Source organism: Salarias fasciatus, chromosome 15 (genome assembly GCF_902148845.1).
Source record: "Salarias fasciatus chromosome 15, fSalaFa1.1, whole genome shotgun sequence".
In the NCBI taxonomy this organism is placed as follows: Eukaryota; Metazoa; Chordata; class Actinopteri; order Blenniiformes; family Blenniidae; genus Salarias; species Salarias fasciatus.
In genome coordinates, this window is record NC_043759.1 from 29,443,086 (window position 1) to 29,470,342 (window position 27,257).

Below are 27,257 nucleotides of genomic sequence, written 5' to 3' on the forward strand. Positions count from 1 at the left end.
TAAAGCCACACAAACTTAATCAGGAAGCGTAGACACGCGCTTGAATAAAAACAGAATAACTGGTTGATCATTTTCACAAACTCAAATTCAATTTTCTGTATAAGAGACAATAATGATGTTGTCGATGTACGCCAAACAAAACCGAGTCAGCAGGTCATGTCAGCTTTGAAAGCTGCTGTCTCACAGCTGCAGCGTAGACGGTTGGACTGTCCAAAAAAAAAAAAAACAAACAACGTTAAACTTGTAAAGCGATATTGTTGGTCACAGAAGGTGAAACTAAACAAATCCTATGTATTCCTGTGTACAGCAGAATACAAATACACAACTGTGTACCATTTCACTCTGGCTGCTACTGATACTAAGATAGCATTAACATCTGGTACAACCGGAGTTAAAGGAATGACGCTGAAATTTATTTATTTTTCCTGTGCAAATCTGTACTTCTTTGTTCCTGGTTTCAAAATGGGGTTTATTGGTGTGGTGTTTGGAGACAGACATGACACTCCTCGTTTCAGCATTGTTTGAACCACTGGCCTGATCCCCAGTTCTTTTTCCTTTGATAAGAGATACTGTTTAACACAAACAGGATATTTCGCATAGTTAATTGTTGCTTGATAAGGTTCCACAGCCAGCAATCCTACATGATTTTCTTCCCCTTTCTAACAAATCCACAGAAACATTACCAAAGAACAAAATATGACAACCCCTTGTAAGAGCAGCATTATATAAGAACAAAGAAAGAACAAATAAAGTGCTTAGTTTAAGAAACAAATACAATCATCAGCTTTACATACCTTTTTCCTGTAGCAATTTCTTTTCTGAACAGTCTCAACCAGCTGCACAAGAAACAGAATTTCAACTCAATATACATTTTCTCACTCTTTTTCTACTCTGACAGACAGTAATCACTCCGTGCTGCAGTTTGCTCCACTGTTTTAGGTGGTGAAAAAGATTAGTTGTGCTTCCACTCTTGCCTGTATCTTGTTTATAGCACTCCCTACATATAACGTGACTCTGTTGCTCGTCTGATACTTTAAAACTGAACCATCTCTGAATTACTGAGCCACTGTTTTTCTGTTTTACTGAATGGGGTTTTTATTGGGGTGTTGTTTGGAGACACACAATGACTCCCTGTTTCAGCAGTGTTTGAACCACTGGTCTGATCACCATTTCTTTTTCCATTTGATCAGGGATACTGTTTTAACAAACAGGATATTTTGCATAGTTAATTGTTGCTTGATAAGGTTCCATACCCAGCAGTCCTACATGATCTGCGTGCTGTGTCCACCATCTAGATGGAACAGACACTCAAACTGACGGAGGTTGCAACAACACATCCAGCTGAATGAACTTCTGCTTTCGTTGTATTTGCAGGATTTTAATGAACAAAAATGCAAAGTGTCCTCATCATACGACCAAACAATAACATTTCAGTTGCTATCTTCATCATCTGGTTGTCTATGAAGAAACTGGTAACAAATGTCAAGCATTTTAGTCCCAGTGATCACTTGTAACTGCACTTTGAAGTTTTTACGATGGGTTAGGTGTTGAGGAGATGAGCAGGAGCAAGACAGACGGATAGAGGGGAGGAATTTATATTGTACTGAGAAAAGCGTGCCATGAAGAAAGTTAGGGTGGAAGATGTGAAAGATTTTTTTATCATCTCAAGACACCTGTACTCTGCATAAACCGGCCAGGGTACATTTTCCAAGGAACAGAGTTTTTGTTACAAGACCTCTCAAACAGTTTCAGGCAGACCTTTGCGATAGGAAGACGGGCTCACCTTTCCTCCTCTCCTCTCTTTCATCCTCTGGTTGTCTATGAAGAAACTGGTATCAAATGTCAAGCATTAGTCGCTGACCCAATGATCATCTGTAACTGCACAGATGAATGGTTCAGTGTTTCCGTGCACATCTTTTAATAATAACATCAGTCCCTCTGGAGAGAGACAAACAGTATTTGTGGACTTTGTCCGAGAATGGTTTATCTACTGGTCTGCTTGATAGGACGCTAATATTCCCTCTATTGGGAACAGTCAAGTCACCACATCAACATTTTAGAAAAACAGAGGCTGCTTTTTGCCAAACAGTGAAATACTGTCCTACCATCTGATGTATGTTTGGAATGTTTTACTGTTACTCACTCTGGAGCACATACGCTATATAATCTTAATTTTGATAGCATATCTTTTCCTAATATTGAAAACATTTCTAAATCACAAACACATGTTGAAATTTCCAGCCATCTCTCTCGACCGGTAACAGTTTTGACAGCGGTTCTCTTGGTGGGACACCAGAAATGCTGACAGTTTGAACAGTGTCATTACTTCATGGACAGTATATCTCCTGTTGACGAATACAAGAGAGAAATGCACCTACATTTCCGAGAAACTTTTTTGGTTTCCCTTTAATGTTTAAACAAATCTTTGGTATTTTCTACCGCTGTATTTGAAACTTGTGCCTGAATAACCATCATTATTATTATTATTTGATCACCGTCAGCGTCCCAATACTGTCGGCCGCTTCATTGTGTAGAAGTTTTTCTCCACAGAAAGGAAACTGCTCTCTGTTCTGGTGTAATGTTTGTCTTTGGTACTTGTTGAGTTTTGGCCTTGATTCAACACTTGTGGCACTCTGGTGGGTCTAGCTACTTTAGCTTCGTCTCTTTTTCTTTCCTTTGCTCACAGTCTCTGATCATTGAGGTTTCTTCCCCCTTGCCAGTGTTTGATCATTAGTATTATTATAATAACCTCGGCCCCTAAATCGTCGTTGATTTGGTCTCATCCTGTCTCGTCCTCATCCTCTGAAGCCTGGTAGTGTTGATACAAACGGTCTATACTCTCCCAGAGTTGTGTATTGTACAGCATGAATCTTAGCTTTTTGTTTTTCTTTTTCTTTTTTTTTTGATTTGCAAACAATCCAGTTGCATCTAATTCTCTAGTCCTTTTTTAGTAATTCCACAGGACTCAATGAAAACACGTCAGGGGTTGCTAATTCTTTAAAGTATCAGCATCCTGTGTTCCCAGTTCATTAGTGATCATTGACACAAAGAAGGGTTCAGCTTTATGCGACACTTTTAATTCTGCCTTTTCTTTCCAACATTTAAGAAATCTTTCTGCATATTCAGACACCTGTTCATCAGTCCGTTTCTTACAGTGAAGTTCTCGTGTTATCACATCTGCTAAAGTAAGAAGCTTTTCCTTAACTTTGTCATGTATCGTTCACCATAAAGTCCACTCATTAGAGAACAAGAATTCCAGAGCAGTTTTTCAGCATGATCTATTTGCACAGGGGGGTTACTGACTCCATCGTAAGAATAAAGATTGCTTCACTAAGGAGCAGGAAATGGTTGTAGTACAGGCCTGCAAGAATGCCCCGGAATACAACTGGCCCCCAAAAAACAGCAACACGGGTCGATACTCAGATGCTTTAAAGAACATTCTGTGAGAAGACACGGAACGAGGGAATCTAATCTAACTTATTTCTTTCATCCGCTTGTCAACTTCTCTGATTGACCTGACCAGACTAAATACACATTGGGAAAAAACTGTGGAAAACCACAAAAGCGTCAACTGACGCAAACAAATGGCTTTAGCACCTCTGCATGGTGAGGCTGTAAGGCCTTATTTGTACTCACTTCCAGAATCAGCACCTGTAGCGAGCTTCAAACACTCACAGCCAGACCGAGCGTCTCTACAGGCCTGATGTGCTTCTCACCTCCAGAGAATCATCGTCAGCGTCCAAGTTCCTTCAACTTCCTTAAATCAGACACAAAATATGCCTCTCTCTGCTTTTCTTCACCTAGACAGGACGCCACACTGTCAAATGACTTCCTCAGATCAGAACACACACACACACTTACGGCTGGGTCGTAAATGGTTCGTCAGATGAGGTCAGGTCGATGAAGGGGGGTAGAATGCTTTTTTCAACCACCGTTTTGTCAGTCATGTTTTTTCAGAAACACTGAAAGAAAACCAGATTCTTTTTTTGTTGTTTTATTTAAAAAAACACACACGCACAAAGCAATTTTTCTACCAAGCAGGAGGGAAGAAGGATTACTATTGCAACAACACATCATCAGTAGGGTAAAACTAACATGTCTCATGACGGACATGAAACTGAAAAGGTACAAGAACACACAACTTAAAGTTTCTTTTAAATTAAGAACAGTATGCCCAGCTACAAAGTAATGATGACATGCAAAACTAAAAATAAGATTAGATGGAAAAAACAATACTGAACACATCAGGACAGCTCCAGGCCTGCCTCAGTTCTCATTCCAGCATTCTTTCACAATTCCAAGCTCACCAATTTTCACAACATCCAGCCCGATCAGATTGTCGTACACATCTGCAAAAGTTTCCACAAACTTTTCTTTGGATCTCATCTCTCTCAGCAAAGTCTCTGCCACAGTTTTGACTCGCACATCGTCGATTTTAATGTTGCGCATGAATAACAAACATTGAATAGCAGGAATGAAACGGTCGGTACACAGTTTTTCCATCAGACGGCAAAAGTGAGTTTGATAGAAATATTCGTCCACCTGCTGTAAACAAGGATGCTGTTTCTCATTCGGATGTCTGATCTGACATCCGTAGCAAAGCTCTTCCCGGTACTTGTGAGTCACAATGTCCAGCAGATGGACGGCCGCTGTTTTGACGGTTTTGATGATGGCCGAGGGCATCCACCCGTCCAGCTCATCCTCGGATTCCTCAACCTCTGTAGTGTCAGGAGGCGAAGATGCTGGTTCCGGCTCCACAAAATCCTCAGAGTCGGGGATTTGGGATTCATCCACTTGAAGGTCTCCGTCGTCAGCGCTCACCTCCCTGCTTCGATCCTCATCATCTCCCAGGGACCCTGGATCCGGGTCGCAGGTCTCGGGAATGGTGTACAGCGATCGAGAGGGACCCGGCTGAGAGTCAGGGTCCGGGGAAGCGGGTGAGATCAAATTCGACGATTCATCCGCAAACATGTTGATGGGGTATTCCACCAACGGAGTTCTGCTCCACAGCGGATCGATGAGGACGCGAGAGCTGGTTCTACGGATACTCCTGATGTTCTCCATATCTTCTTGATGTGGAATGATCGATCGCAGTCTTTATAATGTGTACGGGTGGCAGGAAGGTCCGTGGGGCGGGGTTAAGCAGAAAAACTGGTAGGATCGTGGACGTGGTGAACTAAAAGCTGGAGGATTGAATGGAGGGCGAAGGAAACAGGTTTTTTTTAACCGCTAGAAGGTCTTTCCAGTAGCAGCAGCTGCGAAAAAGTGAGCCGATTTTATCGTCCGGTCCTCCAAACCTTTCCTTCCATGCGACCAGCGGGACATTTAGCAGTGTATGGAATACGCCGCAGTTGGTGTTAAAGGTCTCCAAAAAAAACTCCTCCGAGCCTTTTTTCCCTTCGTAGCAACAAATGCAGGCGCGAAAGCACACAGTGCCTGAAACACCCGCTCTGGACGGCCACGCAATGCTGTAAAGCACTTTTTTTTTCCAAGAAGGAGACCCCGTTTGTGCATCACCCTCCACGGACTCACGCTTCAGAGGTCGACCTGGTGTCAGCGTTGGATCGACGGGCTTCGCGCCACCTTCATCAGGGTTTGCCCGAAAATGTCGAACAATCATGTGATACAGCACACCCCAGTCGTTGGAGTTCAGCATCGCTATAGAAGGTACAGCTCCCTGCTTTTCACCCTCACCTCGCTGATAGAGGCAAAGCTCCCCCGTCGTATATTTGAACACGTAGCCCCATGCACCACGCCGTCCGTACGGTTTCAGCGGCCATTCTTCCTTCAACGATTCCAATGGACGGAGCTGGGTCCGAAGCAGGTGCATCACATGCTTCTTGGGCGCATTCGGGATGACCGGCGTCTCTTCGTACACCATGATCGGTGTGTCCCGGATGATCGGTATGTGAATTCTTTCCTGAGCCATTTTTTTTCTTCCGAACTCTGTATTTTTTAATTCGAGTGATCCAACACGGGCTTGATGTATTTAACGACGCGTATAAATAGAGCCCCTTCAATAGGGAGCCCCTTCTATAGGGAGGGCGAGAGGAGGGCCCACAGGACTTCAGCGTTTTTATTTTTTTCTCCTTTCCCCCACCTCCACTGAGTCAGCATGGGGGAGGGTGTGTGTGTGTGTGTGTGTGTGTGTGTGTGTGTGTGTGTGTGTGTGTGTGTGTGTGTGTGTGTTCTGATCTGAGGAAGTCATTTGACAGTGTGGCGTCCTGTCTAGGTGAAGAAAAGCAGAGAGAGGCATATTTTGTGTCTGATTTAAGGAAGTTGAAGGAACTTGGACGCTGACGATGATTCTCTGGAGGTGAGAAGCACATCAGGCCTGTAGAGACGCTCAGTCTGGCTGTGAGTGTTTGAAGCTCGCTACAGGTGCTGATTCTGGAAGTGAGTACAAATAAGGCCTTACAGCCTCACCATGCAGAGGTGCTAAAGCCATTTGTTTGCGTCAGTTGACGCTTTTGTGGTTTTCCACAGTTTTTTCCCAATGTGTATTTAGTATGGTCAGGTCAATCAGAGAAGTTGACAAGCGGATGAAAGAAATAAGTTAGATTAGATTCCCTCGTTCCGTGTCTTCTCATAGAATGTTCTTTAAAGCATCTGAGTATCGACCCGTGTTGCTGTTTTTTGGGGGCCAGTTGTATTCCGGGGCATTCTTGCAGGCCTGTACTACAACCATTTCCTGCTCCTTAGTGAAGCAATCTTTATTCTTACGATGGAGTCAGTAACCCCCCTGTGCAAATAGATCATGCTGAAAAACTACTCTGGAATTCCTGTTCTCTAATGAGTGGACTTTATGGTGAACGATACATGACAAAGTTATGGAAAAGCTTCTTACTTTAGCAGATGTGATAACACGAGAACTTCACTGTAAGAAACGGACTGATGAACAGGTGTCTGAATATGCAGAAAGATTTCTTAAATGTTGGAAAGAAAAGGCAGAATTAAAAGTGTCGCATAAAGCTGAACCCTTCTTTGTGTCAATGATCACTAATGAACTGGGAACACAGGATGCTGATACTTTAAAGAATTAGCAACCCCTGACGTGTTTTCATTGAGTCCTGTGGAATTACTAAAAAAGGACTAGAGAATTAGATGCAACTGGATTGTTTGCAAATCAAAAAAAAAAGAAAAAGAAAAAGAAAAAGCTAAGATTCATGCTGTACAATACACAACTCTGGGAGAGTATAGACCGTTTGTATCAACACTACCAGGCTTCAGAGGATGAGGACGAGACAGGATGAGACCAAATCAACGACAATTTAGGGGCCGAGGTTATTATAATAATACTAATGATCAAACACTGGCAAGGGGGAAGAAACCTCAATGATCAGAGACTGTGAGCAAAGGAAAAGAAAAAGAGATGAAGCTAAAGTAGCTAGACCCTCCGGAGTGCCACAAGTGTTGAATCAAGGCCAAAACTCAACAAGTACCAAAGACAAACATTACACCAGAACAGAGAGCAGTTTCATTTCTGTGGAGAAAAACTTCTACACAATGAAGCGGCCGACAGTATTGGGACGCTGACGGTGATCAAATAATAATAATAATGATGGTTATTCAGGCACAAGTTTCAAATACAGCGGTAGAAAATACCAAAGATTTGTTTAAACATTAAAGGGAAACCAAAAAAGTTTCTCGGAAATGTAGGTGCATTTCTCTCTTGTATTCGTCAACAGGAGATATACTGTCCATGAAGTAATGACACTGTTCAAACTGTCAGCATTTCTGGTGTCCCACCAAGAGAACCGCTGTCAAAACTGTTATCGGTCGAGAGAGATGGCTGGAAATTTCAACATGTGTTTGTGATTTAGAAATGTTTTCAATATTAGGAAAAGATATGCTATCAAAATTAAGATTATATAGAATTTGTGCTCCAGAGTGAGTAACAGTAAAACATTCCAAACATACATCAGATGGTAGGACAGTATTTCACTGTTTGGCAAAAAGCAACCTCTGTTTTTCTAAATGTTGATGTGGTGACTTGACTGTTCCCAATAGAGGGAATATTAGCGTCCTATCAAGCAGACCAGTAGATAAACCATTCTCGGACAAAGTCCACAAATACTGTTTGTCTCTCTCCAGAGGGACTGATGTTATTATTAAAAGATGTGCACAGAAACATTGAACCATTCATCTGTGCAGTTACAGATGATCATTGGGTCAGCGACTAATGCTTGACATTTCTTACCAGTTTCTTCATAGACAACCAGAGGATGAAAGAGAGGAGAGGAGGAAAGGTGAGCCCGTCTTCCTATCGCAAAGGTCTGCCTGAAACTGTTTTAGAGGTCTTGTAACAAAAACTCTGTTCCTTGGAAAATGTACCCTAGCCGGTTTATGCAGAGTATAGGTGTCTTGAGATGATAAAAAACCTTTCACATCTTCCACCCTAACTTTCTTCATAGCACGCTTTTCTCAGTACAATATAAATTCATCCCCTCTATCCGTCTGTCTTGCTCCTACTCATCTCCTCAACACCTAACCCATCGTAAAAACTTCAAAGTGCAGTTACAAGTGATCACTGGGACTAAAATGCTTGACATTTGTTACCAGTTTCTCCATAGACAACCAGATGATGAAGATAGCAACTAAAATGTTATTGTTTGGTCGTATGATGAGGACACTTTGCATTTTTGTTCATTAAAATCCTGCAAAATACAACGAAAGCAGAAGTTCATTCAGCTGGATGTGTTGTTACAACCTCCGTCAGTTTGAGCGTCTGTTCCATCTAAATTATGGACGCAGCACGCAGATCATGTAGGACTGCTGGGTATGGAACCTTATCAAGCAACAATTAACTATGCGGAATATCCTGTTTGTTAAAACAGTATCCCTGATCAGAGGAAAAAGAAATGGGGTCAGACCAGTGGTTGAATCACTGCTGACACGAGGAGTCATTGTGTGTCTCCAAACAACACCCCAATAAAAACCCATTCAGTAAAAAAAAAAAAAACAACAGTGGCTCAGTAATTCGGAGATGGTTCAGTTTTAAAGTATCAGATGAGCAACAGAGTCACGTTATATGTAGGGAGTGCTATCAACAAGATACAGGCAAGAGTTGACGCACAACAAATCTTTTTCACCACCTAAAACAGCGGCGCAAACTGCAGCACGGAGTGATTACTGTCTGTCAGAGTAGCAAAAAGAGTGAGAAAATGTATATTGAGTTGAAATTCTGTTTCTTGTGCAGCTGGTTGAGACTGATCAGAAAAGAAATTGCTACAGGAGAAGGTATGTAAAGCTGATGATTGTATTTGTTTCTTAAACTAAGCACTTTATTTTGTTCTTTCTTTGTTCTTATATAATGCTGCTCTTACAAGGGGTTGTCATATTTTGTTCTTTGGTAGTGTTTCTGTGGATTTGTTAGAAAGGGGAAGAAAATCATGTAGGATTGCTGGCTGTGGAACCTTATCAAGCAACAATTAACTATGCGAAATATCCTGTTTGTGTTAAACAGTATCTCTTATCAAAGGAAAAAGAACTGGGGATCAGACCAGTGGTTCAAACAATGCTGAACCGAGGAGTGTCATGTCTGTCTCCAAACAACACCCCAATAAACCCCATTTTTGAAACCAGGAACAAAGAAGTACAGATTTGCACAGGAAAAATAAATAAATGTCAGCGTCATTCATTTAACTCCGGTTGTACCAGATGTTAATGCTATCTTAGTATCAGTAGCAGCCAGAGTGAAATGGTACACAGTTGTGTATTTGTGTTCTGCTGTACACAGGAATACATTGGATTTGTTTAGTTTCACCTTCTGTGACCAACAATATCGCTTTACAAGATTAACGTTGTTTTTTTTTTGTTTTTTTTCGGACAGTCCAACCGTCTACGCTGCAGCTGTGAGACAGCAGCTTTCAAAGCTGACATGACCTGCTGACTCGGTTTTGTTTGGCGTACATCGACAACATCATTATTGTCTCTTATACAGAAAATTGAATTTGAGTTTGTGAAAATTATCAACCAGTTATTCTGTTTTTTATTCAAGCGCGTGTCTACGCTTCCTGATTAAGTTTGTGTCGCTTTTTTTTGAATATTTAGAATGAGACTCTGTCTTTGAATGATTTTACTATTCATTTATACCTTTTCTTGTATTTTATACACTTTTTTAAAAACCTTACCTCCTTTTGAGTTGTATTTTCAGATCTATATATTAGAACTTGGGTGGATGTGAAGGTTTTCCAGTGATCACGTTAACTGGGAAACATCAGAGAATTTCACGATGCTTATCACAAAGGACGCTACATGTTTCAAAGTTTTGAGAGCAGTAACTTAAAATTTCAAGTTAGGAGCAGATTTGGTTATCTTCAGGTCACAAATAGTAACACTTTTGATTATTTGCTTTCTATGTTAAGATGAAACCTGAGTTTCTTTTTTAGATCATAATTTTTAGGTTCACCTCTGGAGAGCTTTAAAAAGGTCATATAACCATCTAAAGTGCTACAGACACCCGGACATATCTGTTTGTAGTAAAATGTAATATCTAACAGCCTGTTTGAAAATTGTATGATTGAAAAATGTTAATGAGTCTTTTTTCACTTTCTGCAGCTCCGGCTCATAGAATGAACCTTCGATCGCTTCGCCGTCATAATCTTTGAGTTCGTATACCGGTGGAGTACGCGGAATGCATTCTGACACCGTAAATACTTTGTTCGTGAATCTCTATTCGTATTTTTTATCGAAGGCCTCTCGCAACTTGGATATTCTGACAACATCGCCCTCCTTAAATCCTGCCTTTATTTTTGTTTTCTCTTGTCTGGTGGTGTAGGCGTACCGTACAAATTGTGAAACACTTGAAGGCCCTTAGTCACATCAACCGGGCACATTTTTATACTACTGTGGTAAGTGTTATTATAGCTTTTTACTAAGTCTGGTAGGACTTCCACGTACCGTCTAGTGTTCTTAGCAGTGAAATATCTCCACATTCTGGTCTTTAACGTTCGGTTAAATCTTTCAACCACGCATGCTTTTAGATCACTGGCTGTGGCAAAATGTACGATGTTGTGTTTCCTCATCAGAATCTTGAAACTTTTGTTGAAAAATTCTCTTCCTGCATCAGTCTGTAGTTTTTCAGGCGTCTGGCTCTCACGAAAGACGGATTCAAAGGCAGACACCACCTCCGCCGCGGTCTTCTTTCTCAAAGCTCGCACGTACGCTAATTTGGAAAACACATCGATGACCGTGAGTAAATAACTATACCCATCATTTTCATCCGCTAACGCTCGCATATCGCAAAGGTCTGCCTGAAACTGTTTGAGAGGTCTTGTAACAAAAACACTGTTCCTTGGAAAATGTATCCTAGCCGGTTTATGCAGAGTATAGGTGTCTTGAGATGATAAAAAGTCTTTCACATCTTCCACCCTAACTTTCTTTCCCGTCTCATCTTGAACCGCTTTATGAAGCCGCTCTACCCCGCCGAAACTACCAGGATGACTCGGCTTGTAATATAACCTCTTCATGACACGTTTCTCCGCCATCTCAATTTAAATTCACCCCCCTCTAACCGTCTGTCTGGCTCCTACTCATCCCTTCAGATGTGTCAACACCTAACTCGTCGTAAAAACTTCAAAAGACCTCCGACGGAAGGAAGTTTGGGGGGGGGGGGGGGGGGGGGGGGGACAAATGCGCAGTGGACATATGGTGGACAAATGGTGGACAAATGGCAAGGGGAGGGGTTTATTGGGGGCCATAAATCTTTCGTTTGACATATAATACCGTATCTGTCTCTCTAACCTGTCACGGTAAGCGAGTGCTCCAGTGCTCGTCAGGCGCATTAACCTTGTTCAACACGTCACAGAAGATGTAGTCTGGAGATGAATTTTATGTATTCATCAATTTTACACTTATTTCGGTAAAATTTGCTTGAAAAAAGAAAGGGCTGGCTTTGTATGCATGAGTGAAAGTTGCTTTTCAGAGGCGTTCTGGAGCGTTCCTGTAGAAGAGGCCAGTATATTTCTTACCGGCACGGCGTTCCGGTGCGTTCCAGCTTACTTTCACCTATGCGTCTCAGTTAAAAACAGTAAATCGTAATGCCTCGAGGAGATAAAATCAATTACCGTATTGGCCCGAATATAAAACGATGTTTTTTCCCAGAAACTGCATCCTCAAAAGTGGGGTGGTGTTATAATCGCGGACTTACGGTAGATGGTCAATACGCATCCTCGCCGCTAGATGGAGCCAAAGTATCACTGAGCAGAGAGCGAGTGGAGCGATGAAATGAGATCAAATGATCTGATGAAAAATGGCGGATCATCTGGAACAAAGGGGCTGAACGCTGGACAACTGAGCAAACAGCAGAGGAGAAGTTATGATACCAACTTTAAACTGATGGTGATCAACGCAGCAGAGTCATCAAACTACTGCCAAGCCGCCAGGAGGTCTGGTGGAGCAGAGCCTCGTTCTTATTGGAGAGCACAGAAAAAACACTACAGATGCTAACGCTATGAGAAAAGCTTTCCGTGGTCCTGAGAGACGCTTCAGAGAGACTGATAGAAGGGAGAGAGACTACGTCTCTGAAAGACGGAGAGACGGAATGTCCACCACCAGAGCCTGATTCAGCTGAAGGACCTGGACAGTTATTTACATCATTTATGCAGTTTGGACCCCTCGAGGTTCTTATTTGTAACTGATTGTTTCTTATTTTGAGAAAGAGAATATATTTTTTCATTTTATATCTCGTGAAATGTTATCTCAGTTGTAAGTTTTTGAGTTTATAATAATTGTATAATAAAAAGTTGTTTTATGAGTGACCTTACTGTCTTCAGCATTTTTTTTTTTTTTCTTTCACAAAATGATCTTTGAAAAATAGGGGTCGTGTTATAATCGGAGTCGTCTTATATTCGGGCCAATACGGTAAAATGAAGGTCTTTTTGGCCAGCGATCTAGTGTTGAACAAAGCCACACACAGAACACACAGAACACATGCACAGAACAAATTATCCGCCTGTACACACCGCTACGCTGTCAGCAGCTGTTTATATGAGGCACAAGCAGATTATCGATCAGTGTAGACCACCTCTAACAATTAGATCAGAAATAAAATCCACTCCGAGTGCAGCGGATCCACTTAGGTGTTTGTATGACACATTTACAATCCGTTTCACCCTAAAATTCTTTTAAAAGGAGGATTTTTTGGGCCCATATAAACGTGCTTATTGAGCCACCAATTCATGACTTTGTCAACAACACATCCTCCTGACAGTTTCTGCAACAACTTCAGAACCTTGACACACACACACACACACACACACACACACACACACTTTCTGGTTTAAAGAGGGACTCTTCCATGATTTTCAGGTCAAGTTATCTGCAGACTCAAGATTTTTTCTTCTGTCTTAACGAATTGTGACAAATTCAATATTTCAGTTTTCTGTCAGTGTCTTCAGAGGTTGAAACCATAATGTAATGAAGGTTGAAGTTCTGAAATAATTTCATCCGAAAAAATGTTGTTGGTTGAATTTCATGATGGAAGACATCTTTAGTTTGATCAGCTCTAAGGTTAACAGAGGCCATGTTTGTTTGAGATGAATGATTTGGTTTTTCTTTGGTTAAATAATGAAAAAAAATCTATTGACTGATATGATTATCATGATGATTTTTCTACATTTAACGTGTGTTTTCTCCTCGAGATGATGATTGATAGATAACACTCTTTCTTAAATCTCATTTTTAAAGCAACACTAAGGAACTTTCAGTTTTCGTTGATTTTGGCGGCGCCAGTGGACAAAGCGGTAGTGTTTTGCCTGAAGGAATACTACAGTTCCCATGAGGCCTAGCGCGTGGCGTGGTAAAATGCTGCTCCCGGTGGCGTGCTGTCGGACTGAACTCGCCTTCATTTGTTTCCAGCGGCTGTGTGAAGGACGGATAGCGACGAGGTCATGAATCTAATGGATAAACAATGTTCTATCATGATGTGACTCATGCCGTAAAGCAGTCCGCACATCTGGAGCTTTTCAGTGAGCAGGGTTCCTACCACCCTCCTCACAGCTGCTCAGTCCAAGTGAAGCAATACTGACGTCCTCAGGCTGACAGAGGGTCATTCAGCTGCTGGAAGTCGAAGTATCATCACACAAGATACTAAAATGATTTATTAAGGTTGAAAAGTTCCTTAGTGTCGCTTTAAGGTGATTTTTGGTAAATATCTGTACATTCACAACACCAGCATAGTACAAATTATCTATTACCAGATTCAGGAAGACTGTAATGCTTTTCAACCTGAACACAGGCTGTAGCAGATCTATGTGACATGTTACCATCACACAGCACAGTGAGTGGATCATGCGCTTGTTGGGGACTCAGAGATGGTGAAGTATCAATCTGATGGACTAAAGATACATGACAGTATCCTGTTGAGGCCTGAGGCCTCCTCACAAAGAGAAAAAAGGGGGGACCCTCCCCCACCCCGTGCCATGCGGCCAGCATTGTCTCTAAAGAACAAAGGTTAATGGCGTCTCACTTCAGGTTCCTCACAGCAGGAGCACTACATGGTGATGCAATCCCACCACCCCTCCTCACAATGGCGCTTGTGAGGCTCGTTACAGACACGGAAGAGGGACCCATATTGTGCAAAATGATTGGTCGAGCTGGGGGATGGGAGGCAGATGACCCCTTGCCAGTTGAGAAGCCCCCACCATGGCGGAAGTCCTCAGAACTCCTGTAAGTTTTTCTCCGAGCAGATGCAGATCCTCCGCATCTCACTGACGGAATAACATGAGGCCCAGACCGCCTTGCTGGCCGAGGCTCAACTGGACCATCTGCCTCCTCTTCTTCACTGGTGAATCCCCTCCTCTCATCAGCGGGGCAGACTGCCTGCAGCTCCATCTCCCGGCAGCCTTAGGATTGTCTGAAACGAAGCGGACCAGACCTCCTTTCTTCATGTGAACCTCCCAAAAAAGAGCCATATCATCCAAGTTCTGCTAGACGCAGCAGTAAAGGACTCAGAGTGACTGAAAATCACTCAGCTGGATCCACAAAATCACTCGCTCACGCCACTCCTCCACGACAGCCTGGTGTCGCGAGATACATGTTGTGGTTTTGCTGACCTCTGAAAGTCTATGCCAGGGTACTGGAGAGGAGGATTCGACCGATAGTCAAACCTTGGATCCAGGAGGAACACTGTGGTTTTTTTCCTGCTTGCAGAACACTGGACCAGCTCTACACTCTCCATAGGGTGCTGGAGGGCTCATGGGAGTTTGTCCAACCAGTTCACATGTGTTTTCTGGACTTGGAGAAGGCGTTCGACCGCGTCCCTCACGGTTCCTTGTGGGGGGTGCTCCGGGAATACAGGGTCTGGGGCCTCTTGTTAAGGGCCGACCGGTCTCTGTAGGACCGGAGTAGGAGTCTGGTCCGCATTGCTGGCAGTAAGTCGGACCTGTTCCCGGTGCATGTTGGACTCCGGCAGGGCTGAACTTTGTCACCGGTTCTGTTCAGAATCTTCATGGACAGAATTTTTAGGTGCAGCGGCTGGAGGGGATCAGGTTCAAGGACCACAGGATTTCATCTCTGCTTTTTGCAGATGATGTTGTCCTGTTGGCTCCACTGAACCTGGACCTACAGAATGCACTGGGGCGGTTAGCTGCAGAGTGTGAAGCGACGGGGATGAGGATCAGCACCTCCAAATCCGAGGCCGTGGTCCTCGACCGGAAGAAGGTGGACTGTCCTTTCCAGGTCGGTTGAGAGGCCCAAGTGGAGGAGTTTAAGGCTGAATCCCATTTCACCCCTTAGCCCTTTCCCTTGGCCCTACCCCTTAGCCCTCCCCCTATGAAATGGAGTGCTAAGGGGTAGGGGAGAAAGTCAACCCCTCCGAATTGGGACACCCCTCCGACAATCGCGTACGTCATCAGTAGTCGCCGCTGCCGATGACGTAGGCAGATGCGACAATTATTTGCCGAAGAAGAATGTTTTTCTTACATTTTAAAACTTTATTAATTGACAAAATACTGACATTGATGAACTTCTTTTGTTGCGGACGCCGCCATCTTGCCGATCTTGGAAGGCTTTCTGAGAAATATGTCATCCAGTGGCGGCCGGTGGCGAGGGGCGCTTGTTTTGATCGCCTGGACCGTCAGTGGCGGGCGGGCTTAGTTCACTTCCGCATTGTCGGGGGCGCTCGTTTCCCACCCGCGCATTCCAGGCGGGCAGTGTTGAAGAAACCAGTTTATTGAAAATAACCGTCTATCTGTTGTGTTTGGAATGCGCCTGGAATGCGCGGGTGTGGAAACGATCGCTCCCGTCAATGCGGAAGTGAATTAACCCCGCCCGCCAGTCATGGTCAGGGGCTGACAGAACAAGCGCCCCTCGCCATCGGCCACCACTGCATCATACCCCTCCGTTTGGAGTGTGCCTCTCGAGAATCTCCTTTTGGAGGGGTGACTGGCCCTCTTTCTTGGCCCTACCCCTCCGTCATAATGACAATTGGGACACTCCTACCCCTCCACGTGAACGCGCAAAACGAGGGGAAGGGCCAAGGGGAAGGGCTAAGGGGTGAAATGGGATTCAGCCTAAGTCTCTTGCGCTCTCAAAAGCACTGAGTAGTTTTCAACCCAAATTGGGTAGTTTCCCAACCCAACACTGGTTACATATTGGACCTGACACATGCTGGGTTATTTTAACCCAACAAGTTAAGCTAGTTCATTTCACCCCAAAATTGGGCTGTTTAGTTTATTTAACCCAACAAATTGGGCTACTTCATTTCACCCAAAAACTTTATATAATGTAGTGTTGGGCAGTAACTTGTAGGCAAGAAGACGAGGCGATTGCTATCTATTGCTCAATCAAGTTTTTATCGTGAGAACAACTAAAGCAAGGGAACATTTCATACACCACACTGAGACAAACATAATGGCGCCATAGGCCACAGGTCACTCCCCCAGCAGCCCCTCTGACCCACGGTCTGACACATGTGAAAATAAAAGTAAATGAAAACATGGCCACGGCACGACAACAATAAACACAACACAACCACAATAAAAGGAAACACATATAAACCACATGGCCACGAACACATAAAATGGCCCGCAACGGCCCAAACAGTCCCGCCTCCCACAATCCCTTGCGGTGGAATGCTCAGTTCTGGGGCAGCAGCCCTCTAGTGACCCCCGTGGTCGCTACAATAAGTACATAAGTAAAACTAAAGTTAAGTGAGGGTCTGAAGCGTCTGAAGGGTCTGAAGGGTCTGAAGGGTCTGCGCTTGGTGAGTTTCTAACAGGAAAAGACGTTTTCGCGTGTCTTTGCGTGTAAAGAAGCTAGAGCTAAAGCTAGCTAGCGTATTTGTTTTGAAGTGCTGATTGGTTGAAGTAGCTGTCAGTCAAAGTCCACAGGGGGAGAGGCGGGATTTTCAGTGAAGCAGAGCGTTTTCTCTTCCGGGTTTCAGAATTAGCCCCAGAAAATCTTTTATTTCACACAAAATGATTTTTCCTTAGCGCCAAAAATAAGCTATTACCATGTTAATGCCATTTCTAGGGTTTGGACGAGCTAAAAAAGAATGATACAGCCCCTTTAACTAAATCCATGTAAGCAGACTCGGATGGGTCACTCAACCATCACATGACAATTCTGGCTAAAGGTGGTCATAACAAAGTTATTTTACTTTTACTGTACTTTTTTGAGCTAGATTTTACTTCAGCAAGATTTTTACTGCGCCAGTGTTAGGAAGTGAAGAGGCAAAGGAAAGAAGTAGAAAAAATCCAGTGAATATAAATAAAACTGTAGCAGACTGCTGCGGGGTTACTGGACTGACATCCTGAGCTTTGGGATGGGGAGAAGCTCACAGCAGGACCTGTTGCTTGATAGGGACAGTAACTGCAAAATGATCCGAGTTTTCCTGTCAGAGTCCCCAAAACAGCAGAAAAAGTCACTAGATTTGTCGCTAGTCGCTTTTGACAAAAAAAAAAGTCATTAGGATGCTTTGGAAGTTGCTGGATTTAGTGAGAAACTAAACAACACTGTGCATGCATGAAGTTCAAATGTTACTTCATTTGATGGGTAGGCTGAGTTAACCCAACAAATTCCAAAGGAAATTAAACCCAACACTTTATAACCCCAGTCCCAACACAGCAACCTTGAGAGTTGGGTTATCAAATAACCCATTTAAAGTAAAAATAACCCAATTAAATCACCCAACTAGCAGTGCCCAAGATTTAGGTAACCAAAACTACCCAATGCTTTGGAGAGTGTGGGGTCTTGTTCATGAGTGGGGGACGGATGGAGGTGAGATTGACAGGCGGATCGGTGCAGCGGCTGCAGTGATGCGGTCGTTGTATCGGTCTGTTGTGGTGAAGAAGGAGCTGAGCCAAAAGGTGAAGCTCTCGATTTACCGGTCAATCTATGTTCCCCCCCTCATCTATGGTCATGAGTTTTGGGTCACGACCAAAAGGACAAGATCCCGGATACAAGCAGCTGAAATGAGTTTCCTTCGTAGGGTGGCTGGACTCCCTTAGAGACAGGGGGAGGATCCCAGTGACCAGGGAAGAGCTTGGAGTAGAGCCGCTACTCCACATCGAGAGGAGCAGCTGAGGAGGCTGAGCTCCTCTTTAGGACGCCTCCAGGACGCCTCCCTGGGGAGGAGTTCTGGGCATGTCCCACCAGGAAGAGACCCCGGGAAAGACCAGGACACGCTGGAGAGACTGTCTCTCGGCTGGCCTGGGAACACCTTGGGATCCTCCAGGAAGAACTGGAGGAAGTGTCTGGGAACAGGGAAGTCTGGGCATTTCTGCTTAGACTGCTGCCCTGGTCACGGACAAGCGGTGGAAGATGGATGAATGGATGGATGTTCATTTGAGGCATTGTTGATTAGTTGATGGCATCAAATCAATGATTTGATGGTGAAATTTCTCTGTGATTTACTCATCCCCAAATAACTGATTATCTGAAATTGTTAATGAATAAATAACAGTTTATTCTAATTATTAATTCACTTTGCAAAAAAAGACTTTGTGCTTCACTTTAAACAGTTTATGACACTGTAATCAGTTGTTATTAGTGATTAAGTGTCATATCAAGAACCTACAATGTTCCACTGAGACCTTCACAGCTACTCTACAGACAGCAGGAGAGGAAGAGACAGTGGTGGATTTTTTTTAAACATCATGTTTGTACCTGAGAGTGTCCAGACTGCACTGTGGATCCTCCACTGCAGCAAACAGCTTCTCCACTCCTGAGTCTCCTGGATGGTTGTAGCTCAGGTCCAGCTCTCTCAGATGGGAGGACTTGGAGCTCACAGCTGAGACCAGAGAAGCACAGCCTTCCTCTGAGACCAGACACCCTGACAGACTGGAGGCACAAACATGGCATCAAGTCAACCAGGAAGAAGGAAGATCCTCCACATGATCAAGCAGCAGCTGGATCCTGACCTGAGAGCTTCCAGTTTACAGTGAGGACTCTCCAGTCCAGAAGACAGTAGCTTCACTCCTGAATCCTGCAGCTGGTTGTTACTCAGGTCCAGATGTGTCAGACTGGAGGACTGAGAGCTGAGAACTGAGGACAGAGCTCCACAGCTTCTCTCTGACAGACCACAGCAGCTCAACCTGAAGAAGAACCAACAATGAAAACCAGATCAGTGTTTCTCCTGGACTCAGTTCTACAGATTTGTTCTTAAACCACGTACAGAGCTTTGCTGGAGGCTTTGACCACTGGCAGCAGCTTCAGAAGAGCCTCCTCTGAAGCAGAGTATTTCTTCAGGTCAAACTCCTTCAGATCTTCTTCTGATGACAGTAAGATGAAGACCAGAGCTGACCACTGAGCAGGAGACAGTTCCTCTGTGGACAGACGTCCTGATCTGAGGGACTGTTGGATCTCCTCCACCAGAGAACCATCATTCAGTTCATTCAGACAGTGGAACAAATTGATGCTTCTCTCTGCAGACAGACTCTCACTCAGCTTCTTCTTGATGTACTGCACTGTTTTCTGATTGTTCTGTGAGCTACTTCCTGTCTGTTTCAGCAGACCTCGAAGGAGACTCTGATTGGTCGGCAGTGAAAGACCCAGGAGGAAGCGGAGGAACAAGTCCAGGTGTCCATTTGGACTCTTCAAGGCCTCGTCCACTGCTCTCTGATGGAGAAGGTGCAGATTAGGTTTCTTCATCAACAGTTTAGACCAATTGGATGTGTGCTGTTGTTCATCCAGCAGGTTGATTCCAGACTTGATGAAGGTCTGATGGACATGAAGAGCAGCCAGAAACTCCTGAAGGCTCAGATGGATGAAGCAGAACACCTTGTCCTGGTACAGGCCGCTCTCCTCTCTAAAGATCTGGGTCAACATTCCTGAGTACACTGAGGCTGCTCTGAGATCGATGCCACACTCTGTCAGGTCGGGTTCATAGAAGATCAGGTTTCCTTTCTGCAGCTCCTCAAAAGCCAGTTTTCTCAGGGACTTCATCATCTTCCTGCTCTCTGGACTCCAGTGTGGATCTGTGGCAGCTCCTCCATCATACTTGACCATCTTGACTTTGGCCTGGACCACCAGGTGGTGGATGTACATCTGAGTCAGGGTCTTGGGCAGCTCTCCTCCCTCTCTGCTCTTCAACACCTTCTCCAGAACTGTAGCAGTGATCCAGCAGAAGACCGGGATGTGGCACATGATGTGGAGGCTTCGGGAGGTCTTGATGTGGGAGATGATCCTGCTGGCCTGTTGCCCTCTGAACCTCCTCCTGAAGTACTCCTCCTTCTGGGGGTCGGTGAACCCTCGGACCTCTGTCACCCTGTCCACACAGTCAGCAGGGATCTGATTGGCTGCTGCAGGTCGTGTGGTGATCCAGAGGCGAGCAGAGGGAAGCAGTTTCCCCCTGATGAGGTTTGTCAGCAGAACATCCATTGAGGTGGACTCTGTAACTTCAGTCAGGAACTCAGTGTTCTGGAAGTCCAGAGGGAGTCGACACTCATCCAGACCGTCCAAGATGAAGACCACCTGGAAGTCTTCAAAGCTGCAGATTCCTGCTTCTTTGGTTTCAGTGAAGAAGTGATGAACAAGTCCCACCAAGCTGAACTTCTTCTCCTTCAGCACATTCAGCTCTCTGAAGGTGAATGGAAAAGTGAAGTGGACGTCCTGGTTGTCTTTGTCTTCAGCCCAGTCCAGAGTGAACTTCTGAGTCAGGACTGTTTTCCCAATGCCAGCCACTCCCTTTGTCAGCACTCTTCTGATTGGCTGAGATCTTCCAGGTGAGGCTTTAAAGATGTCTCCTGGTCTGATGCTTGTTTCTGCTCTGTCTGCTGTCCTGGATGCTGCTTCAATCTGTCTGACCTCATGTTCCTCATTGACCTCTGCAGCCCCTCCCTCTGTGATGTGGAGCTCTGTGTAGATCTGGTTCAGGAGGGTGGACTCTCCTGCTTTAGAGACTCCTTCAAACACACACTGGAACCTCTGCTTCAGGCCACATTTCAGCTTCTGTTGGCAGACTCCAGCAGAAGTTCCTGGAAATAAAAAGAAATAGAGTTGAGTGTATTAGACACTGAAAGTGAAGATGAAAGTGTGTTGTTGATGTTTCTCCTCCATCAGATCATCCAGCTCTTCAGTAGAGACCAAACAGCCTCTGATCTGATGGAGATGTTTGCATGATATGAACAGCAGAGCTCAGGAAGAGACATGAGACCATTGTTGTCTCCATGTTTGATGGTTGGGGATGTGGACTTGTGGGAGCTGGCCTCCCTTCCTGTTTCCTGTGCTCCCTGTACTGGTTGGTATCAGCTGCTCTGAGTGGAGCTCTTCAGCTCTCAGCTTCTCCTTTTCCACTGAGCTGCTTTCAGGACTCATTCAGAGTCAGAGACTGACTTAGCACCAGTTCTTTGTTTCCATCAGCACCAAGTCCAGACCCTCAAAACTGGTGTTCAACAAGCTCCAGCTCCTTGGTGGACCAGAGCCAAGCACAGAGTACGTCAGAGAGAGCAATTATTGTGACCAACCAGACTGGTAGAAACACAGAACCACCAGTTTTATAACAGCCTCGAGTGAAGATACAGTTAAAACTATCTCAGCATGGATGCTACAATAAAACAGCAGTGGACTGAGGATGAGACCCAGAGCTTCCTGGAACTGTGGTGCTTGTCCACCACACAGTTCAGCACTACTGGACTGGCCTGGATTCAGTCTTGGTGGTTTTCATTCCACTAGAGTACCGGGTCAGCGTAGGTCCAGTTATCATTACAACTCGATCCAAACCTCCAGAGACGTCATTTGTTCTGTGGCGCATTGTCGGTCGCTCTGTCTACCTCCTGCTGAATCAGGAAAGTGTTTGACAGAATAAATGACTTCAAAAAGAGCTGATAGCTGCAGTCCTGTACTGACACTATGACTTGGCTCTGCTTTAATCCTGGAACACGGACCCACAACCAGTTCTCAGGAGGGTCCAGGTCTGAACCAACTCTGGCTTTAGCACCAACACTAAACTGACATCTGGTTCTTCTTGGTGGAAAATGGACATGTGTGGATTCTTCAGATATTCTTTCAGATATTTTTCATTTTGTTCACTCCTCCAGGTTTCAGACTCTGAGTCTTGTGTCGGTTCCTTTTCTGATTCTGTCTGTTTCACAGTTTCTGTGTCTGACCTGGAAATGACCTCTGACCTCTGGTTTGGACTCTGTTCCTGCTCTCTGCTCTCCAGTCACTGTTGGACCTGAAAACATTTCTCTGCTTCATCTCCATCCTGTGAAATGAGATCAAATCCTCTTACTGCTCCTCAGACGCTCAGCCAGCTCCTCCTGCTTCATCCTCCTCAGGAGGTCCAGAGTCATCCTCACTAATGACTCTCTGCTGCTCCTCTGCTCTTCATCCTCATCCTCTCTCTCACTCTCTGAGCATGCTGGGTAATCTGGACTCAGGAGCTTCTTCATCTTCTTCAGCTCCTCCTTCATGAAAGCCACCATGTTGTCCTCCAGCAGCTGGAACAGAGAAACATCTGGAGTGAGACAGATGGAGATGTGAGTGTAAATCCAGGATGACAACATGTGAAGCCGAGTCACTCTTCATGTGGATCTCCAGCAGAAACAGCTTCAGCGGGACTGGGGACGCTGTTGAGCGGTCAGTGGAGTGAAACGCACATTCTATGGCTCCTGCCAACTTCTTATAAAATTGGTATCCATTCGTGCAGTTTTTTGAAAAAAAAACTATTGTTTTTTGTTGCTCCTTTTCGTCGATCTCCACAGTAATTTTTGGGGGGATTTTTTGCAATGTCGGGGAGAGGAAAAAGCCACACTCTCCAGACGCATCTGAAGCCTCACACCCGTTCCGCTAGCTCATGATGCCGAACCAGGCCCTGCTTTTCATGTTTTTAAGTTTCATGTTGGGACCCTGAAATTGGAGCTTCTGTCCTCCCTGAAAGAAGATTCCTTGGTATCATTAAGAAGGAGCTTCAAGGAGGGTCACGTGATGATGGCTGACTGAAGGACGTGTTTTTTGTCGAGCTCCGGCTCACACATTATTTTAAGTGTTTTTTTTCTTTAGCTTTATGCGTCCCAAGCGTGGTGCCGTAAGTTCTGATAGCTGTCAGTGTTTTGGATGGAACAATGTCGAAACAAACCAAAATCCAGACGCAGAAAACGATGCTATCTGCCTCTCCTAGCATACCCCCAAGTGTAGCAGCTAAATCTCCAGCGGAAAGCATTGAGTCTCCACCAGCAATGGACACTTTGGCTCTGATACGGGAGGTCACTCAGAATTTCTGTGACATGATGGAGGACAAGTTTTCTAAGCTTTCTGAGACCTTGGACAGATTTTCAGTGACTCTGGAGAGCCACTCCAAACGTATTATGGAGGCAGAGCAGCGTGTGTCAGGTGTGGAGGACACGCTGTCCGCTCTACAAGAAAAAGTCACTCAAGCCGAGAAGAAAATCAAAGAGATGGAGGCTGGCTTGGACGACATGGAAAACCGGAGCAGACGCAACAATATCCGCGTTCTCAACCTGAAGGAGGGCACGGAGGGAAATCGACCCCTGCAGTTATTTGAAATATGGCTGCCCACCGTGCTTGGTTTGGAAGCGGCCCCCGGAATTAAATCCCGCATTAAAATCGACCGTGCTCATCGCGGCTTGGGACCGCAAAGTGCGCATCCTCACCCGGTGATTATCAAACTCCACAACTCAAGGGACAAACTCAGGATAATGACAGTGCTACGAAGGAAACCCACTCTGGAACACGAAGGACAACGAATCCACATTCAACAGGATTTTTCTGCGGCGGTCCGAGAGAGACGTCAGGCTTTCAATGGTGTGTGCCAGGCTCTGATCAACAAGGGGATCCGCTTCAACATGCGTTACCCAGCCACTCTGGTTGTGCATCATACACTCTAAAAAGAAATGTCTAGGCTCAACAAAAAAAATCAACGCAACAGTTTGCATTAGTCTTTTTAAGTTATGGCAACCTCAGAAATTACATTGAACCAACAAACTAGATTGCTTTGAGTGAATTCATTTTTTGTCATCAGTCACAGATCATTTTAAGTACTGCTTACTTAATAAATGCAAGATTTTTATGTCAATAACTCAAATAAATTGGCTGCCCACTTTTAAGTAGTTACAATGGCCAGTTTTTGATTAACCTTAATATTGTGATTATTTGGGAATACAATACTATCATAGCCTCGGTAGACTGATTCTGTACAGGCAGTATCAGGCCTTTAATAAGCCCAGAGGCAAATGGGAACTGTTTTGTTGAACTCTATAAGGTTTAGAGTAGTAGCAAGAGCAGATTAAATGCTCAATACTTCTCATTCCAGGTTTGACACGAAAAGTAACTAAACTATTTAGTAGGGCTGTCAAATGATTAAAATTTTTAATCAGATTAATCACAGCTTACACATTAATTAATCATGATTAATCACAAATAATCGCAATGTCCAACTATGTCTGAAATACACTCTTTTTTCCTGTATTGTATTAACAAAAAATGACAGGACATGATTATATATATTTAACACGTGATGTGTCTTATATTTAAGGCTCCAAATAAAATAAATATTCAAAAAACTAAAACAAGCTCACTATAACATAATGTCTGTGTGTGTGCAGTGCTCCCTCTGCAGTCCCTCTAAAGTTGACTTTTGGCAGGAGTTACATTATCAGGTCTGTAACAAATATAGTACCACAAGAAAAGTCAAACTAAGAGATACCACACTTTATTCTTGCACAATTAAACAGGTCATTCTTAGCCAGTGTTCCTTTTAGTTTTAGTGTGGAAAACAGAAAACTGCTTCAACATTTTTTTAATCAAACCAGTAGAATCCATGAGGCCAGCTGGCTGATCTCCCTCCATACTGCTTTCTTCTTCTGTTTTGATAAATGAGTTGATGCCAGGCCTCCTCTGCCTCCTGTCTGCTGCCCGTCCAGCTTCACATGTCCGCGTGGGTGTGCGCTGCGCGTTGGTCCGCGTGACGTAAACATCGTCATGAATTCCTGTAGGCTAGGGTCCGCGGACCGATCCGCGCAGCAGACAAAACATGACGGTAAAGTGAAAGCAGACGGAGCTCCAGCCTGATGGCTCCACTTAAAGACACCGAAAGAGTGAAAAACTCGTGGAAAGAGAGAGAGACTCTGTCTGAGGGAGGAGAAGGTCTGCAGACAGAAGTGAAAGTAAACTAATCGCTCCGGCGCCGCCCCGCGATTCAGAAACAGAAAATAAAATAAATAAACTTTAATACTTAATGATAATGTACTGACAGTGAATGTGCTTAATTTTCTCTAAACAATCCGTAATAAAGGAACAGATAAACAGTCTGTAGAGCCGGAAAAGCTTCTCGATCAGCCGAGGCTGAGGTGAGGCTTCTTCTTCTTCTTCTGTTGCTGGCAGCTTGCAGGCAGCTTGCATTCCACGCGGGGGCACTACCGCCACCCGCTGGTAGAGGTGAGGCTTGTCATGATGCACATGCGTTAAACTGCGTTAAAAATTTTAATTAGATTGATTACATAAATTAATTAACACAATTAACGCGTTATTTTTGACAGCCCTAATATTTATATTACCTGAACAGCAAGAACACAACCAAACACAACTATCAATCACACTATTAACATCAGAACATTGAAATAAATCATAAAATCAGTGTTTAAATCTTGAATATCTCATCCCAAACTCCCAACATGCATTGCAGCACTACCATCATCACTGTTAAATTCTTCAAAGAGCCCGCTCCCTTTATGCTGTGACCAACGCTAACCATGTCAATGTGGTGTCCTTACCCCACTAGAACTATTAGAAATAAATTTTACTCGCCATGAAATGTTGCTTGTATCAAGGTTTCTCATCCTGCTAACCCACTGTCCAACTGGTCCAGGCATGGTGTGTGGCGAGAGGGAACTTAAAATTGTGAAGTCAACGTTGACACAATTAAATTATCCAGCCAAGTTTGTTAAGTTATAACAACTTGAATTTTGTTTTAAACCCATCAACAATTAATTTTGAGTTCAAACTGCAAGCAAAATGAAGTTGATGTAATTAGGAACATTTTTATTTATTCATAACTTGAAAAGAATAAGTTTCCAACTTAGAAAGTTTATCAAGTAATTACAATTTTTTACTTGGATCCATGAATTAAATCAAGTGGTGTTAGAAGCTTCTCTGAGTTACTTTTTAGAGTGTAACGAGACGGATCACAAATTTGTTACACCAAGTGCTGCAGAGGACTTCCTCGGCACACTGGACTAGAGACTGCTGAGGAGGATCTAATCACGATTGTGATGTAGAGACAACCCCCCCCCCCCTTTTTTTTTTCTTTCCTTCTTTTTTCTGCATTATTTGTTGTCCGCAGGGGTATGCTGACAACAACTGACTGAATATTTGGTAAGGCTTTATTCCTATCTCAAAAACTGTCCTAAACTGAAGACATTTTAAACCTCCAACAGAATTCGCCCTTGGGGCGGGGTTATTGTTATTGTTTATATATTTGCATTTGTTTCCAGAAATGACAATACTTCTGGTTCATTTCCTGCTGTTGAAGATGGGTTTGTTTATGTCAGCACAACTCCTTTACGAGACCATTACAGTTTGCACATTTAAGGTCATCTTATTCCATATTATTTCTTCTCCCAAACCGAGTCATCTCATATTGTTAAAGGGATACTTCAACATTTTGGCAAATTGACCCATTTAGTGCAACTCCTCAGTCATTTCGAACAGCAGACTGACTGTTTCTGTGAGGCGAGCTGTTGTTTATTCAGAGGTGAGTCGGGGAAGGTTTTCAGGACGGACACAATGGAAGTGGATGGTATTTTTGTTCCCCCTCGTCAAACTCATCAAATACACAATCCAACAACCCCAAAACA